The following is an 18,236-nucleotide window of genomic DNA, read 5'->3' as shown; positions in this document are numbered from 1 at the left end:
GTATGTCTCTTAATTCTCTCATGCACATGGACATTGACAGACTGGAGAGAAATGCTACTTAATGTGAAGGAGGACAGAACAGGCTGTGAATCACACACACACACACACACATGCACGCACACACAAACACACACGGACAGGCTGCCATGGTTTAATCAGCTAATAGTGGTGAGTGGGAATGTATCATGCTTGTGGTGCTGAATTAATTTCAACATTTTCACAGCTGAGATCTTTTGGTCATTTTCAGTGAAGCAGATCGCTCTTGGTTGTAGAAACCCTCGTGACTCAATATTTAAATGCAGTAACAGCCATATTAACAACACATCAGATAAATACAGATCAATTTAAAGAAATGAACACTGGTTGTGATGGTGTATCTGGAAGAGTGCTGTCCAATATTGGAAAAAATATAACATTGCATAATTTTGTTATTCTGCCATATATATTGCGATATGATTACAATTTCAACAGATGACCTAAATAATTCAATTTGGAAAGAATTATATTTTAGTTGATTGATTGGTATGATTCCGTTAGTGCATCTGCATAAAATCTCTATAAGCATAGAAAACTACAATAAAGAAAAAATTCAAATGAAATAAACCGACAGTATGAATTCAGGTACAGTAATTGGATAATCAAATGTAAAATATTACTGCACAATCTTCGTTGTATAAATAATTCGATAAAATGAATCATTATTATGGTTACAATATGGTTACAAACAGGCCTCAGAAATAGCGATGTGACTATCAGTGGTGGAAAGAGTAGTGAACAATTATACTCAAGTAAAAGTACCATACTTGTAGTGCAAGTAGAGTAAAAGTATCTGTCTTAAATATTACTCAAAGTATGAGTAAAAAGTAGCCCTTTTAAAAGTACTCGAGTACTGAGGATTACTCTGTGAAAAGCTGATGCCTTTACATGGAATTTTCATCACAGAATAGATCACAGGATAGATATTTTACTCAGCCAATTCCCATAGACAAGAAAAATAGAGTAGTGACTGTATGTTGAAGTAAGGTTGTGGAGTGAAAGTACCAATAGTGCACTAAAAATGTACTCAAGGGAAGTAAAAGTACACATTTTTTAAACTACTTACACTTCCTAAAAAAAACCTCAATTACAGTCATTTGAGTATTTGTAATTTGTTGCTGTACACCACTGGTGACTATTGATCACATTTCAATATCAATGCTGAAAGGATATATTGTGCAGCGCTATTTTGGAAGGTTCATAGGAGATGTGTACCTTTGAAAGTATTAATCATTAATTACAAATCTGTTGGGAGGAGGTCAATTAGATATAACCTGCATAAGCCAGCAAAACCACATCAAGTTGACATGAAGAAAAAAATACATCAAAATGCAAATGGACTTGATGTCAAAAGCTTGATGTACATTTGACATCTACACATTGATGAACTTTTGAACACCAAAAGAACAACAACAAAAGTATTCATATAATATAAGCAAAGTTTTATTCATCTGAAAGTTTTAACTCTTCATTCATTGGGATTCCAAATCCCAAATTTACACTTTTTATCCCTACAAATGCATATAAACTATCATGATGTCAAAACTAAATTGACAAATAACTTCTTTTAACATCTAAATCTTTTTTATGTTACTGTAGATGTGAATTTGATGACGTTTCGACATAAAGGTAGTCAGTTGACATCCATTTGATTTGCATTTTTGACATGTTTTTTTTTTTTTATACCAACAAAAAATCTTATCCAAAGTTAAAAGTTCATCAAACAAGTTCAAGTTCAAGTTTTTTATATGTTTTATGTTTAAATATATAATATTAATAATCATGTTTGAAATACAATGCATTGCGGAACATGCTGAAAAAACTGCTGGTTAGGTAATTGTTAACATGGCTGCTGGTTTAAGCTGCATCTTGTTGGTCCTTGGAAAATGATGGTCATGTGAAATGATGCTGAGCGAGACCCAGCACAGGACCAGCAAAAAAGAAAAAAGAAAAAAAAATCATAAACCAGCAAATGTTTATTTTTTTTTTTTTCAGTAATACATTTAACATTAGGGTTAATTTAAGGTTTTAACATTGATTCTGCTCCAGTGCCAACAAAAAACCAGCCAAAGTTCATTGGTATTGTATAACTCAAACTTTCTGAGCTGGTTTAAAATTTGTCTCCAGACGTGACCAGAGTGGTGTTTAACTGGTTTTGACCCACAAACAGCAAGCTTAAAGGAACAGTTCACCCAAAACTGATAATATTGTCATCATTAACTTACTCTGCACTTGTTCCTGTTTGAGTTTCTTTCATCTGTTAAACACTAAAGAATATGCACTGAAGAAAGCTGAAAATCTGTTACCATTGACTTCAATGGTATTTGTTTTTCCTACTATGGAAGTCAATGGTTACAGGTTTTTGCCTTTCTTTAAAATAACTTTGTGTGTGTGTGTGTGTGTGTGTGTGTGTGTGTGTGTGTGTGTGTGTGTGTGTGTGTGTGTGTGTGTGTGTGTGTGTGTGTGTGTGTGTGTGTGTGTGTGTGTTTAACAGAAGAAAGAAAGTCCCAAAGGTTTAGAACCACTCTTGAGGGAGAGTAAATGGTGAGTACATTAAATTATTTTGGGTAAACTATCGCTTTAAGGTTTTACTATACCATATGAAGCTAAATGGAACATCTTGTTTAAATAATACCCTCGTACTGAATCCTTTGTGGGCGACGCAGTGGCAGTGTGGGTAGCACTTTCACCTCACAGCAAGAAGGTTGCTGGTTTGAGCCTTGGCTTGGCATTTCTGTGTGGAGTTTGCATGTTGAATTAAAGGTGAATTGGGTATGCTAAAAAAATCCATTGTGTATGAGTGTGTGTGAATGTGTGCATGGTTTCCCAGTGGTGGGTTATGGCTGGAAGGGCATCCCCTACATAAAAACTATGCTGGATAAGTTGGCAGTTCATTACGCTGTGGCGACCCCAGATTAATAAAGGGACCAAGTCTAAAAGAAAATGAATGAATGAATCCTATGAAGACAGAAGAGTTTTATTTTAAGCTCATAACCCATGTTTAATCTCACTTGATCTCATGTAAACTAGCTGTAAAACTTGACCCTTCATTTGGTCCACTGTTCCCTCGCGGAGTCTCACAGGTACAGCGACAGGTGCAGAGGTTTCCTCCTGCAGACAGACAGGTGATGGTTGGCGCTGAGTTTTCTGGATCCAGAACTGCCATGATGATCCTGCACTGTGACAGATGTGTTCGAGGACCTCAGCGGGACATCAGACTGCCAGGCGGCCATGATGGATCACACCTCCCTCTCCACCTGCTGCGGCCCAGTGAGATCCTCATGTTTATATGCTGCGTCTGCAGCTGGAGCACGACGCCATCTGTCACCATCAAAGTCTTCCATGATGAAGAACGACGCTTTAGAGCATTTCATCCAAAGTAAGCCTTATTAAGTGTCCCTTCATCTCAGAATCTAAAAAGTTAGCGACTCTTTTCTGCCTAGATTGCCCAGAGCACTTTAAATCTTCTGGGAATGATAGTTTAGTTTATGGATGTGTGTTGTTTTAGCATGTCTATGACACATACCCAAGAGAGCCAGGGGGAAATCACTGCTTATGCAAGACAGTGATTCAGTCCCAAACAAATCTTGTTTTATTCCATGTTATATTCATCCATTTTGCAGCAGAAAATTGACTTCTGCTGTATAGCCACAATTATTTCAGCATGTAATTCAACAAGGCTCGCTTGACAAGTCCCTAGTCTTTTGGGACATTGATCTCACAATGAGACGCAGAGATCTTTGTAGTGTAAGATCTATGATCCAACCTCTTCTGCTGGTGTCTGGCAGATGAGGCACATCTGCTGCTGAGAGCTGTGAGATGCAGACATATGTCTACAGTAAAGACACAAAACAGCGGGATAGTGTGTGTCCTGTCTGGAGGAGCGGAAATCTGAATGTATTTTATAAATGACATCCAATGTCAAAGTGTTTGTTTTACTTGGGCCAGTTACATGCGTTTTTCTGCTTTATATCAGGCATTAAACATTGTTTGCATGTAAACAGTGCTGTTTTAGAGCCGTTCCTCCAGGACACTAGGGGGCAATAGAGATTGCTTTAAATGATCGTTCTACTTGAATGGCTGAATGTTTACCTGCCAAGACTGATGACTTGACTTGACTTGACAGAGAAAACTGAAACTAGAAGAAGCTAAAACTGGACATGTTTTTATGCGCTTTAGTCCCCCTTCATTTAATGGAAAGAGTGCAACAGGTAGGCCTGTATTTTTTTTATTATGATGTGTATTGTGAAAACGTTTTGAATCTAACACAATGTTGTTTAGTCTTTTGGTTCACTAATATGTAAAATAGTTGTTTTCATTCATTCATTCATTCATTCATTCATTCATTCATTCATTCATTGTTTAGATTTTTTTATTTGTAAGTACATTTAAATATATATATATGTAAATTTATTTTTGGTTTTAGACCACACTATTTTGATTTTTAGAAATTTAATTGCTTCAGTTTAAACAAATACATTGATAAAGCATTTCTGTTATCAGTTAAGTTTAGGTTTTAGTTTTTTAACTAATATTTGTATGCGTGTGTGGTGAACTAAAGAATAAACTGAGAACAACAGAGGCTAAATGAGCCTTAGGACAACTGAAAAAAATTCACTGACGAAAGCTTTTAAATATTTCAAAATGATGAAGCACTTAGTTTGGCATAAATATAGATTCATTTTGAGATCCATTTTGGCATCATGTTTGTTGTCATACCCTTTGACCACTAGGTGGTGGTGGGCCAAAACTTCATAGGTTTCTTCAGGGACTGGTGCTAAAGACAAAAGTTTTGTAATAAATTATACAACAAAACATTCCTAAAATATAGCATTGTAGTATGAAATTGCTATACCATACAACCATAAGTATTTTAAGCAAAAACGATTTTTTTTTTATTTTGAAAAGTTTATAAATCCAACACCATTCTTTTTTGACTTTCGTTCCTGAAATTGTCTTATAAAGGCTATTGTACTTTTATAAAGTATTTGTGCGTACGTTTCATGCCTCAAATGGCAGATATACAGTACTTGTACACACACCAGCCACTTTTTTTAGATACACCTTACAATTACTGGGTTGGATCCCTTTATGCCTTCAGAACTGTGTTAATCCTTCACGACATAGCTTAAACAAGGTCCCGGAAATATTCCTCAGAGATTTTGGTACATACATACTAACATAATGGCATCATTAGTGGGCTGCACATCCATGATGCGAATCTCCCATTCCAACGCACCCCAGTGGTGCTTTAGTGGATTGATATCTGGTGATTGTGGAGGCCATTTGAGTACAGTTCAACTCATTATCATGTTCAAGAAACCAGTCTGAGATGATTCTCATTTTATGGCATGGCGCATTATCCTGCTGGAAGTAGAAGATGGGTACACTGTGGTCATAAAGGGATGGACATGGTTAGCAACAATATTCAGGTAGGGTGTGGCATTGACACAATGCACAATTGGTACAAAATGGCCCAACGTGTGCCAAGAAAATATCCCCCACACCATTACAACACCACCACCAGCCGGTATCAGGATAGATCCATGCTTTCATGTTGTTGATGCCATATTCTGAGACTCAGCAGACGAGCCAACATTTTTTTTCAATCTTCTATTGTCCAATTTTGGTGAGGCGGTGTGAATTGTTGCTTCAGATTCCTGTTTTTAACTGACAGGAGTGGCACCTGGTGTGGTCTTCTGCTGCTGTAGCCCATCTGCCTCAAAGTTCGGCATGTTGTGCGTTCAGCAATGCTCTTCTGCATACCTCAGTTGTAACAAGTGGTTATTTGTGGCCATTCTCCTCTGACCTCTGGCATAAACAAGGCATTTTTGCCCACAGAACTGCCACTCACTGGATATCCTCTCTTTTTCAGACCATTCTCTGTAAACCCTAGAGATGGTTGTGCATGAAAATCCCAGTAGATCAGCAGTTTCTGAAATACTCAGACCAGCATGTCTGGCACCAAACACCATGCCACGTTCAAAGTCACTTAAATCACCTTTCTTGCCTATTCTGATGCTCGGTTTCAACTGCAGCTGATTGTCTTGACCATGTCTACATGCCTAAACGCTTTGAGTTTCTGCCATGTGATTGGCTGATTAGACATTTGCGTTATCAATCTGTTGGACAGGTGTACCTAAAACAATGGCGGGTGAGTGTATTGTAATATGAATGACGGGAAAAAAAAAGCCCCTCTTAGCCACTCTTTCACCAATATGTGAAATAATTATGTTTTCCCATGAAATGGTGTGACTGGTTCAAATTAAATATTTCAGAAATGTTTCAAAACAGAAGCTACATTTTAAAAGCATCAATAATTGTTAGAATGATTAAAAACTGACCCACTGGATGCCTGATTTGATGTGGTGTGTTTTGGATTATAGTGGTGTTTGATTCCTTTTTTCTTCCACAGTGAAGAGTCTTCTAGAGGGCTCTTATGAGGCAGATTCAGGGCTGTGACTCAATGAAGGACAGTAGCCTCTTGATTTATTTTCATTTCGCTTACGTAATGTAATAGATTTGTCAGAAACGGCGAGGGAGACAACAGAGGACGAAGGAGATTTTGTGGGTGTCCACTTTGATCAAGGGACATCTGTCTGTCTTTTCTGGCTTTCATCAGCACTGTGTGTCTCTCTTCAAAGCTTCATATGTTCTGCTTGTTTATCAAAGATCTGCATTGATGCTCTTCACTTTGGCTTGGATGAGTCACACACAAAGCTCCCGCTGCTGACAATTAAAGGCACGTTGTTTCTTTGTTTATGGCCAGTATGTTTCTCCATGGTCATCAACCTTGAGGCTCATTAGCTGAGGAATGTTTAAACAGGGGTGACTGGGGTTGATTTAGCTTTTTGTTTAGAAGATTAGTATGAAGATCTAGGCTGGCTGGATCTGACTTTGAACCTGCAGTCTGTGCATGGGTGCATTTACATGGACATCAGCAATCTAATTTATTACCTGATTCTGAATGAGACAATATTTTGATTAAGGTGTTTACTTGAGTTGCTTTTAGAATTTGTCTTTCATCTTGTTTTATATATTCTACTACATCAATTGATTAAATGTGCTGTATGTAAGCTGTTGGCTTTTCTAAAATATCATAATATGTTTGCAGATAATTAAGAAGGGGCACGGTGGCTCATTGGTTATCTTTGTCACCTGACAGCAAGAAGGTTGCTGGTTCAAGTCCTGGCTGGGCCAGGTAGCATTTCTGTGTGGAGTTTGCATGTTCTCTCCATGTTTGTGTAGGTTTCTTTGGGTGCTCCGGTTCCCCCCAGAGTCCAGAGACATGCGTTATAGGTGAATTGAATAAACTAAATTGGCCATAGTGAATGGGTGAGTATGGGAGTTTCCCAATACTAGGTTGCGGCTGGAAGGGCATCCACTGAGTAAAACATGTGCTGGAATATTTGGCAGTTCATTCCACTGTGGTGACCTCTGAATCATCAAAAATAAATGAATAAATATTTAAGAAGCATGCTAAGTGAACAAATTTGATCATTTGAAAAACAATGCTAAAGTCTGTTATTCTCCTTTGAAAATGTGCATTCCTTATTGGCATGTCATGTGGGCACTGCCAGTTTACCCAGATATATTTTGGCATTCTGGGTTGTCTTAGTGAAAAAACGAAATATATGCTGAAATTGCTACCTAAGTAGTTGCCATCGAAATGAGATGCAGATTAAGAGTTATAAAAATCCATATGAGGTGGTTTTTATTTCAAAATCCATACAATATTACAACATTACAGACAAAAACATGAGCTGTTAGCTTAAAGTGTAAGGCTTGGTCTTAGTGTCATCAATCTGGCAACCCCTGTGTGTGTCATTTCATCAGAGGAGGGGCCAGGTAAACAAACCAATATTTATATATTCTGGCTATTATATTAAATTCTCGTGGCATTTATTTATATTATATTCTCCAATATTTTAAATTTGGACCGCAATAATATGTTAATCCTACATACTGCTCCTTTAATGGCACATGTTTTTAAATCCACTCTCACCAAATTTCACATATCAATAAACAGTTCATTTTCATTCATGGTACCATATGCAGATTTGATTGTACAAAAGCATCAAATGATTTTAATTGTCATAGGGCTGGGAGATAAAATCGGTATCGATATTTATTGACCGAACACTATTGTGACCAAAGCCCATTTTAAATGGTGTAACCACATGCGTGCACTTGTCAGATCAGGTCAGAATAACAACACATGTGAAAACAAGTGCCATGGCTAGCAGCAGTTAGGAGATTGTAAATAAAAAAGGATGTACAGTAAGGATGTCACTAGAGTGGCTTTTTGGTTTCTTTTCTTGTGCATCCCAGCCACTAGCTCCCCATCTGAAAGATTTTTTAGCATTGGGGGTAATGTAGTCATTCAAATTCACAATTTCTAATGTTCAGTATGTATTTGATTTGATTTGTATTTTATTGTTCCTTTACTTGAAAGCTCAGATTTGATTATGATAATTTGCATTGTTGACAGAGTTTGAGGTTTATTTATTCCCACCTTACAGATTTTCATCAACCTTTAAGTTTGCTTTGTTTGTTCAGTATTTATGCTTTACCATAAATAATAATGCCATACCATTTTAATGATGGACTTTGGCTGAGGCATTGTGAAATGACCAGAAAAACAACATTTCAGATGTTCTGCAATGTAGTCGGTTGAACCCCTTAGTCTTTTAATCCCATCCCATCATGCCTATTTGTATTATCACATGACCTGTAAAAACAAAATCACTTTATTTTTTAATGTGCTTGCTGGAATTTGTTCAGTAAATGTGTTTCCATCATAGCTTATGCGTATCTTTTCTTATTCAATAAAAAATTTGACCTGATCTGTTGGTTATTTTATGCAAAATGTGTGCATATATTCCCATTCCCATTAAGCTAGGGCTGCACAATATATAATCGTTTCAGCATCGATATCACAATGTGATCATTCACGATAGTCGCATCGCGAGCATACACAATGTCGAGTTTGTATTATCATTCATAATTTCCATGTGTTGTTGATGCCTGTGATTGTAATGACCTTAAAAGCATCCAGGCATAATAAATTGTAGCATTTGTAACTTTAACAACTCCTAGTTTTAATTAATTATTTTTATATGTGTTATTCAGCTACTGAATTTAAATGCTGTTTGACTGCAAATGCAAATACAGAACTCCACTGCAAATAGCACAGACCACATCAAAAGTTTGTCGGGGGACTCCAAAAAGTTTATAGATTATTTATTAGATGTTATGGAGATGCACTCCCACTGCAGAATCATTCTAATCGATCTAACATTATAAATTCAAGATATTCAAGTTTTCTGGTGAAGTTGTATTCATATCACAATATACTGTATAACGCAAAATAAAAATGTATTGCAATGCTAGATTTTTTAAATATCGTGCAGCCCTACATTAGGCTTCTTTTTATTTGATATTTTTTAAAATGCGCAAAAAAAATAGGTGGATGAAAGTGATTTAAGGTAATCAAAAATCTTACTGACTTATTTTACTGAGTGTTTTCCTAAGCATATTAATTTCAGAATTTCTTTTTCATGTAAACATTTTTAACCTTTTGTCTGGTTTTTACTTTGCTAGTCCACCTGCTTTACTCCTTTTTTTCGGCGTGTGACGCTTTGTATGAAGTAAGCCATTAGATATAGTAACACAATTACACTTCAGCTGCCGGGATAAACAGCCAGCCCATCTGGGCTCTTATTGAATAAGCAGACCTTTACTGATGTTTACGGATGAAGTCAGTCTTGCATGAGCAGTGGTTAGATACAGTAAATGACCTATGATTTTTTTAAGCAACTTTTGGGAATGTAAGACATTGCAGATCCAATTTCAAAAGATGAAATCTGATTGACTTGAGTGATGGTTAAAGCTTGCTTTGATAGGGGTTGAAATATCACAAAAGCAGTTTGTCTGTAATACACAAAGAACAATTTAGCTTGATTAGAATTGTCATCCCTGTCATGATGTCAGGCTGCTGTAGTGTGATAAATCACATGGCATTTACAGATTTGATACTAATATATTTCAGTAAACTCAACTTCTTTTTAAATTCAGCTGCAAGCACAACAGAGTCAAAATGAGCCTCTGGCCAACTGCAGAAAAAAAAGTTACTGAAGACATTTGTTCTTATGCATAAGTGGCAGATTTTAATTAGCAAATTTCCTGTGCTTGTCATTGAATGCCAATGCTGGTGAATCCGCTTTTCTAGCACCTCAGCTTGTATTTATTTAATGTGCAATTATAGATACTAAGAGCTTCTGGAATTCTCTAAATTCTGCATATTAAGTGGCAATAATGACACCTGTGGAGAGAGTGCACCTGTGAAAAAGTCACACAGATTCAGACAACAGCTTGAGCTAATTCTTATTTCAAGTTTGCTAGCATGCTTTTCTTTATTTTAATGAGTTCAATAGCTTGCTGAGTCATACTGTGTTGTGTGTATGTTCAGATTTAACCTTTTCTTTCAGTTTTTGATATTGTTTCTGTAGCATTTTCCTTCTTTTTTGTGCAGAACTGTAATTAGATCATGAGCAGAGAAGTGACTTAGTGCCACATTCACCTGCTCTTCTTTCTGGTTGCCCTGTTGAACTAGATCTCTCTCTCTCTCTCTCTCTCTTTATATATATATATATATATATATATATATATATATATATATATATATATATATATATATATATATATATATATATATATATATATATATATATATATATATTTTTTTTTTTTTATTTATTCATTTTTTAATTATTTATTTATTTTTATTTATTTGTTTGTTTGTTGGTGTCCTGGTTGTATATAGAGCGGAGTAGTACGGAGTAGTTTGACGGTCACCACAGCGGAATGAACCACCAACTATTCCAGTATATGATTTATGCAGCTGCAACCCAGTACTAGGAAACAGCCTTACACATTCATTCACACACACTCTTACACTGCGGCCAATTTAGTTTATCCAATTCACCTTTAGCACATGTCTTTGGATTTGGATTCTCAGCTAAGACTCGAACCAGCAACTTTCCTGCTGTGAGGCCACAGTGCTAATCACTGAGCCACCGTGCTACCAGCTATACTCTCAGAAAAGAAATTAAAATAAAATGTCCGGTTAACAAAGGAAACCACCGGATGTAGTCACTGCCAAATTGCAGATTGTTCTTTTGGCACAATTGGTGAATATTTCTTGAAGTTTTGACCATTTCGTAAGGAGCGCTTGCTAAGATCTCATAAACAGCGTGCGAATCTGTACATGAACATGAATTCATGGTTAAGTAAACGTGTATTTGTCTGTATATCTGGCAACAAATCTGTCAGTTGATGATCCCAAACTCTTATGTAACTTATGGGACGTTGTTGAAATGTACTTTGTTTCCTTGGAAACAATCTCCATGGGACTGATTAATTAACAGACTTTTACATATCACTTCTTTTATTATTCTTTTAATTTTAAAGTGAATTTGAAAGGAAATACAGTGTGCTGTAATATTAATTCTGTAAAAATAGGTAATCTAATATATATATATTCTTTCGTTTGTCTATTGTAGTTGGCATGAAAAAGGAAGATTTAATTATTGCGTCTTTATGTGATCCATGACTATTTCTGAGCAATAATTACAGATAAAAAAAACATAAAAAAAAAAACATATATATATATATATATATATATATATATATATATATATATATATATATATATATATATATATATATACACTAATAATTATTTTTGTATAGCTAAAACTAAAGCTTATTGACAGATTTTTTGAAACAATATTTACATACACACATCAGTCAGCAGTTTTTAATTCTATCTTGTAGTAGAACATTTATCCATTTCAAGTAAAAACTATAGTAAATTTGTTTCTGTTGCTACATTGTTACATATTAGTTTGCAAAATATATTTTGAATATATCTTAAAGTATAAGCTGTTACTTAAATTCATTTAAACTTCATTTAAAAAAAAAACTACAGTCACACAAGTTTTTGTGAATAACTTGGGACATTACATATAGGTTTTCATCTTTATTTATTTTTGTTGTATTTTTATTTTTTTATTTTTACTGTAAAACTGTAGTTTATTTTGCCCTAACCTCACCTTACATTTATACCCAACTTAAAAACTACAACAGGAATCTGTGCTTTATTTCTGGGGGGGAAAAAAAAAAAACTCATTGTGTTATTTATAGCGCTTTTTGACAAATGAGACATCAGCAATGTCCTCATATTTCACCAGCTTCTTGTAATTCCTGTGTCATTTTACATATTTGTGTCCTGATATGTCACTAAAACATATACACACCCACACACAATTATTTTTATAATTGTATTGAAATTACTTTTTCTAAAAATGTAAAAAAAAAAATAATAATTTCCTACTTAAAGCTACTTAAAAATATTTTTAAAAAATTGAAAAAAATGTAAATCTCAAATGCATAGAAATGACTTTGTTTAGTCTGAAATAAATTGTGCTGTGAATATATTGGTACTATAATAAAAGGATTAATTATTATAATTAATTATAATAATAAAAAGAAGAAGAATAAGAAGAAATGTATTTTACTACTATTAAAAGATATATCTAATTTATTTTAATGAGTTAACAAATTTGGCAGGGATATATTTGGCCAATTAAACTGTACAATCCTTAGGCGTAAAACTACAAGAATAACAGCCAAAAGGACAGAGACGCCTGCCATCACACACAACAACTCAGTCAGCTCATGTCCAAGAACTCGCATTGCCTTTGGAGAAAACAAAACTTCTTTCTTTCTTTCTTTCTTTGAAAATGAAAAGTGCGTATTAGAGCCAAGTATCAGACTTATTTCTTCAGCTCTTTAGTGACAGAACTCAGTTGGTTTCTTTTGAAGGGCAACCCAGTTAGCTCAGTTCTGCTTGTAAAATCCACTGTGTGTCTGTATTCAGAGGAGAATAACACTGATTCGCAGAGACACATGTTGCCCCACATAGTTGACCATTATGTTTGCGAAAGATATACATCAAAAGTGCGTACTTTTTGTTTAATAAAGTCTATTTTACTGTAAGTGAAAGTGTTCCCAAATGGATCTTGTCACATGCATAGAGCTAATCAAGGAAAATTATTAGGGCACAATTAAATATTAACACACAATCATTAGTTACTAGGACAGAGATGGAGCATATGGCTGGTCTGGCCTGCCAAATGACTGTGTTAAAAATTAAAGGAACACACCAGGTCTAAATTTATACTGTACTTATTATTATCATTATAATCCTTTATCCTCGTTCAGATTCTGGTACAGATGTACAGTGTAAAGCTCGGTTTTGTTTAATAGTTTATGCAGTTATTTCAACCATCTAAATAGATTTTTGTAAAACATTTAGTATGGAATAAACTGGAATTCAGATCGGAGAGTTTAATTGTGGTTCAATTGCTGTTTTTCAATTAAAGTAGCAAAATTGATTTGAATCCTAATGTTAACAAACAAACAAACAACAACAAACAAAACAAATACAGTAAATTATTTAAAGGAAAAAAGTGCTGTTGCAGTGATTTTAAAAGTCAGAAGACTTCATGGTTATACAGTTGAAGTCAGAATTATTAGCCCCCCCTGAATTATTAGCCCCTCTGTTTATCTTTTAACCAATTTCTGTTTAACAAAGAGATTTTTTTTCCCAACACATTTCTAAACATAATAGTTTTAATAACTCATTTCTAAAATCTGATTTATTTTTTTCTTTGCCATGATGACAGTGCATGATATTTTACTAGATATTTTTCAAGACACTTCTGTACAGCTTAAAGTGACATTTAAAGGCTTAACTAGGTTAATTTGGTTAACTAGGCTGGTTAGGGTAATTAGGCAAGTTATTATTGTATATTTATGGTTTGATCTGGAGAATATTAAAAAATTATAGCTTAAAGGGGCTAATAATTTTGACCTTAAAATGTTTTTAAAAAAATTTAAAACTGCTTTTATTCTAGCCGAAATAAAACAAATAAGACTTTCTCCAGAAGAAAAAATATTGTCAGACATACTGTGAAAATGTCCTTGCTCGGTTAAACATAATTTAGGAAATATTTAAAAAAGAAAATAAAAAGTCAAAGCAGGGCTAATAATTCTGACTTCAACTGTATAAGTTACATATAAACTAAATACATAGTAAAATTCAATGTACAGTGATTAGATTTATTAGAATGCTTTTGGCACGTAGATTGATTTTTCTAAATTGGAAACTAAAAGGTCCTTTCCGCTACTCCACATTGATAAAATGTCATGTCCAGCCTGTCTTTTCCTTAAAAATAAAATGAAGAATTTGTTTGTAATATGGAATCCATTTAATGAGTACTTTAACAAGAGATCAGTGATTGAACCCTAGTTGAAACGCCTCAAATCCCTCCTCATTTTTTCAATAGTTTTCCTTTTCCCTTTATTTTCTTTATATATTTTAATTCTCTTATACATATATTAACAATGTTACAACTTACAAAAAAATCTATACACATGTAAAAGTTATAATTTGTACCATGTAAAAAATATAGTAAGTATAATGTTTTTTAAAAAACTATATACATAGTTATAAAATAGTTTTTATTAGATATTATGCTAATAATAACAATAATAATAACAACAGTATACTGTAATATAACATTATTATTGTTTAATTTTATTTACATGTTTTACATTTTATTGAATACAAATATTTTTCATTTTATGAATAAATGTTTATTTTTTAAAAAATATGTCATATTCATATTTTGGAGTATGTGTGTTGTTATTTATAATTTACGTTTTTTTTTTTTTTTTACCTAAAAAAATAACAAAAACTTATAATTATATATTATATAATTATATAATTATAAAATATTATTTTATAATTATTTTTTATTATTATTTATGTTCCACCCAATAATAATAATAATAATAATAATAATAATAATAATAATAATAATAATAATAATTTTGAATATCTAACCCCTACCTCCCCTACACTGTAACCTTCCCTAAATGCCAATGACCCCATCTCTCAGTTTAACCCCAGCAGAGGATCAATAACATTCACTACAGCTTCACCGACAGGACATCACTTTACCTTTACAGTTCTTTTCTACATACACAAACAAAGGTGTCCCTATCCCTCTGTCTGTCTTCTTCTCAAACTCTCTTCATCTCCAGTCTCTAAAAGTCTGTGTATCTTTCCTGCTTCTTTAACTCCTGGGTCTGTAAACTGATGGTGTTGTGTTGCTAGGAGACTGAGATCAGCTGATCTGTGGATACAACATTTGCCCATTCTGCAGTTCATCCTGGGGCCTGAAACTTGAGCTTCTGATGACCCCATAATCACTGATACACACCCTAAAAAGTGAATATGCATTGTATTTATGTAGCATATTAGTGATTTTATTTTATTTTATTTTATTTATTATCATTTTTTTTCAATTCATGTTTATTTCTATAGCACTTTTACAATGTAGATTATGTCAAAGCAGCTTAACATACTCTAGTTCTAGTAAAGTCCAGTTTTCAGAGTTGAAGTTTAGTTTAGTTCAGTTTAGTGTGGTTATTTCATGGCTGAAACAACCACAAGTCCATCGATGCTACAGAGGTTAACTAGATATTTAACATTCACACGTTTATGTGATCTGTTTTTATTTATGAGCAATAATGGAAGAAAACAATAGAAAAATACAAAAGATTTTTATAATTGAAACTGGAATTTGATGTTTTATTTGCCCATATAGACAGACGAAAGGAAAAAAAGTGAACCAAAACAAATTAAATAGATATTCTGTGCACCACCAGCCAATAGTTTATTATTTAGAAGAAACTGTTGCTTCTGTTTAACCAATAAATTAATCAAATGCTATAGTAAACTTTTAAATTGCTCCCAAATATATTTCAAAATAAATGTTTAATGTTTCTATTCCCAAAAACATTTATGGTTTCAAACATGCACACACATGCACAAGATAGGATTAACATTTTAAGAGTGTTATCCCTACAAATAAATTAAATACAAATTATTCACGAGAAGTAATAAATGTTAATAATTTTTTTCTGACATTAATGAATTTACAAAATACAAATTATTCACGAGAAGTAATAAATGTTAATAATTTTTTCTGACATTAATGGTTTACAAAATAATACTTTATTATTATTATTAATAATAATAATAATAATAATAATAATAATAATAATAACAAATGTATTTGGATTAAATAGTGGTTGATCAGCAGTTGATATTGACTACACTGGCTGACATATAAAATTAACTATTTTTATTTATTGTTTAATTTATATAAAGATTATTTTAAATATGTATAGACAAAATGTAATATATTTTAATTATTCATATTCAACAGCTATAAAATTGTAACCTGTACATTACCTAATTTTTTATCAATTATATAGTTTAGTTTCACATCACTTAATAAACTGTACTGTACTGTTTTTATAAAACTATATAAACTATATAAATATAAATAAATATTTTTATAAATATAATTAAATCTCTCATCCACAATAGTGCGCGCAGTGGTTCTTGATGCCACTCTCAGTGTCACTCTTCTGTTTTGCTTAGCGTCTGTGTTGGATGTTGCTTCTTGCTAATACACCTAATCTAACTAAAGCCCTGTAATCCACTTAAAATGAGGTTATGAGAGCTGTGCTGGATCCACGAGGAGGCTTTTATGACAATGAGCTTCTGTTTTCATGCACTGTCGTGACCTGACAAACAAAACAAAAAAACAAAAAAAAACAAAAACACTGCAAGGTGATTGCAAAACACTTGACAACATAAATGCATTCAGTTATTTAAAAGTCATATCTGCCATCTGCTTTCATATACAATACTCTGTCTGTCAGATGTTTTTCGTGTATAATGCGTTGCTTGTAATTTGCCCCACAGCTGCACAGTGCATTCTTTCAATCTGCTTTGGTTCACAATGAAAACCTCTCATATTGTATTCGAGGTGTGATCATACACACACACACGCACTCACACAGGCCCCAGTGTAAATCCTTATATTTGCTGAGATCAGACTGAGCTGCTGCTTTGCTCAGTAAAAGCGGGGCTCCGGTGAGCTCACCTCCACTCAGACAGCAAACACTGCTTATCTTTTCATATAATAGAAATCATGACCTTAGAGAGCAATCAAACCTGCAAAAAGAGTTATTAAAAGTCTATTTATATTGTTATAGAAGATTTATTTGAAGCCATTGGATGAGAAAGACACCATTTAAGACCTGTGATATTTGCAGGTAATTTACAGTGTCAGTCAAAGGTCTGTCTGTCTGTCTGTATCTATCTACAGTATCTATCTATCTATCTATCTATCTATCTATCTATCTATCTATCTATCTATCTATCTATCTATCTATCTATCTATCTATCTATCTATCTATCTATCTATCTATCTATCTATCTATCTATCTATCTATCTATCTATCTATCTATCTATCTATCTATCTATCTATCTATCTATCTATCTATCTATCTATCTATCTATCTATCTAAAGGTGTTATTTATCTATGTATGCATGTACATAGAGTATCCATCCATCCATCCATTGATCCATCGTGCCAGACACTTTATAATTGTTTTTGTATTTATTATTGTAGAAACTCATTCATTCATTTTCCTTCGTCTTAGTTCCTTCATTTATCAGGGGTCGTCACAGCAGAATGATCCGCCAGTAGAAACTCATATGTGGCTTTTTCAAGTATATATTTTCAAATATAGTATTATGCATAAATAAATAACCTAATACTGTATATTCACTTCACTCTGACAAATCCAAATTGCACAAATTCCACACAAATTTGAGATTTCTCAAATTAATTATTATTATTATTTTTTTTGCTGAAATCTAATTGTTCAATGGAAGAATGTAATTCATTCTGCAATGTCTTTCATCATCATTATTATCATTATTATTAGCCTATTAATATTTTTGAAATATGTATTCTTTTTAGTTTAGCATTTTACTTTAACAACCAAACAACACAACAACAATAATACAACAAAATATATTAAATGAAAAAAGAAAAAAGAAAAAATATAGTAATAAAAGGAAAAGAAAACAAATAAACAAAGGAAAAAAAAACTACAGTATAATACAGAAATACAAAGAGGCACTCAATAGGGGGCAGTGAACATACTAAGCACTACACTGCTGGTTAGGATCAGCATTATATT

At 33.3% G+C, this 18,236-nt stretch overlaps 1 protein-coding gene across 7 annotated transcripts in view; it reads left to right on the top strand.

The window, feature by feature from the left end:
- Positions 1–2,530: 2,530 nt before the first annotated feature.
- Positions 2,531–18,236, top strand: part of cacna2d1a (calcium channel, voltage-dependent, alpha 2/delta subunit 1a) — a 137,151-nt gene continuing 121,445 nt past the window's right edge. For 4 of the 7 annotated variants that reach the window (XR_012401606.1, XM_073946290.1, XM_073946288.1 and 1 more), the window contains exon 1: positions 4,136–4,247. The gene's annotated coding sequence lies outside the window, so the exon portion shown is untranslated. Of the gene's footprint in view, positions 2,581–3,119; positions 3,416–4,135; positions 4,256–15,283; positions 15,411–18,236 lie in introns of those variants that run through there. The other 3 variants (XR_012401607.1, XM_073946289.1, XR_012401608.1) reach the window with 2 other exon arrangements.

This window comes from Danio rerio, chromosome 4, assembly GCF_049306965.1.
Source record: "Danio rerio strain Tuebingen ecotype United States chromosome 4, GRCz12tu, whole genome shotgun sequence".
Taxonomy (NCBI): domain Eukaryota; kingdom Metazoa; phylum Chordata; class Actinopteri; order Cypriniformes; family Danionidae; genus Danio; species Danio rerio.
This window is presented reverse-complemented; position numbering and strand designations above follow the sequence as displayed.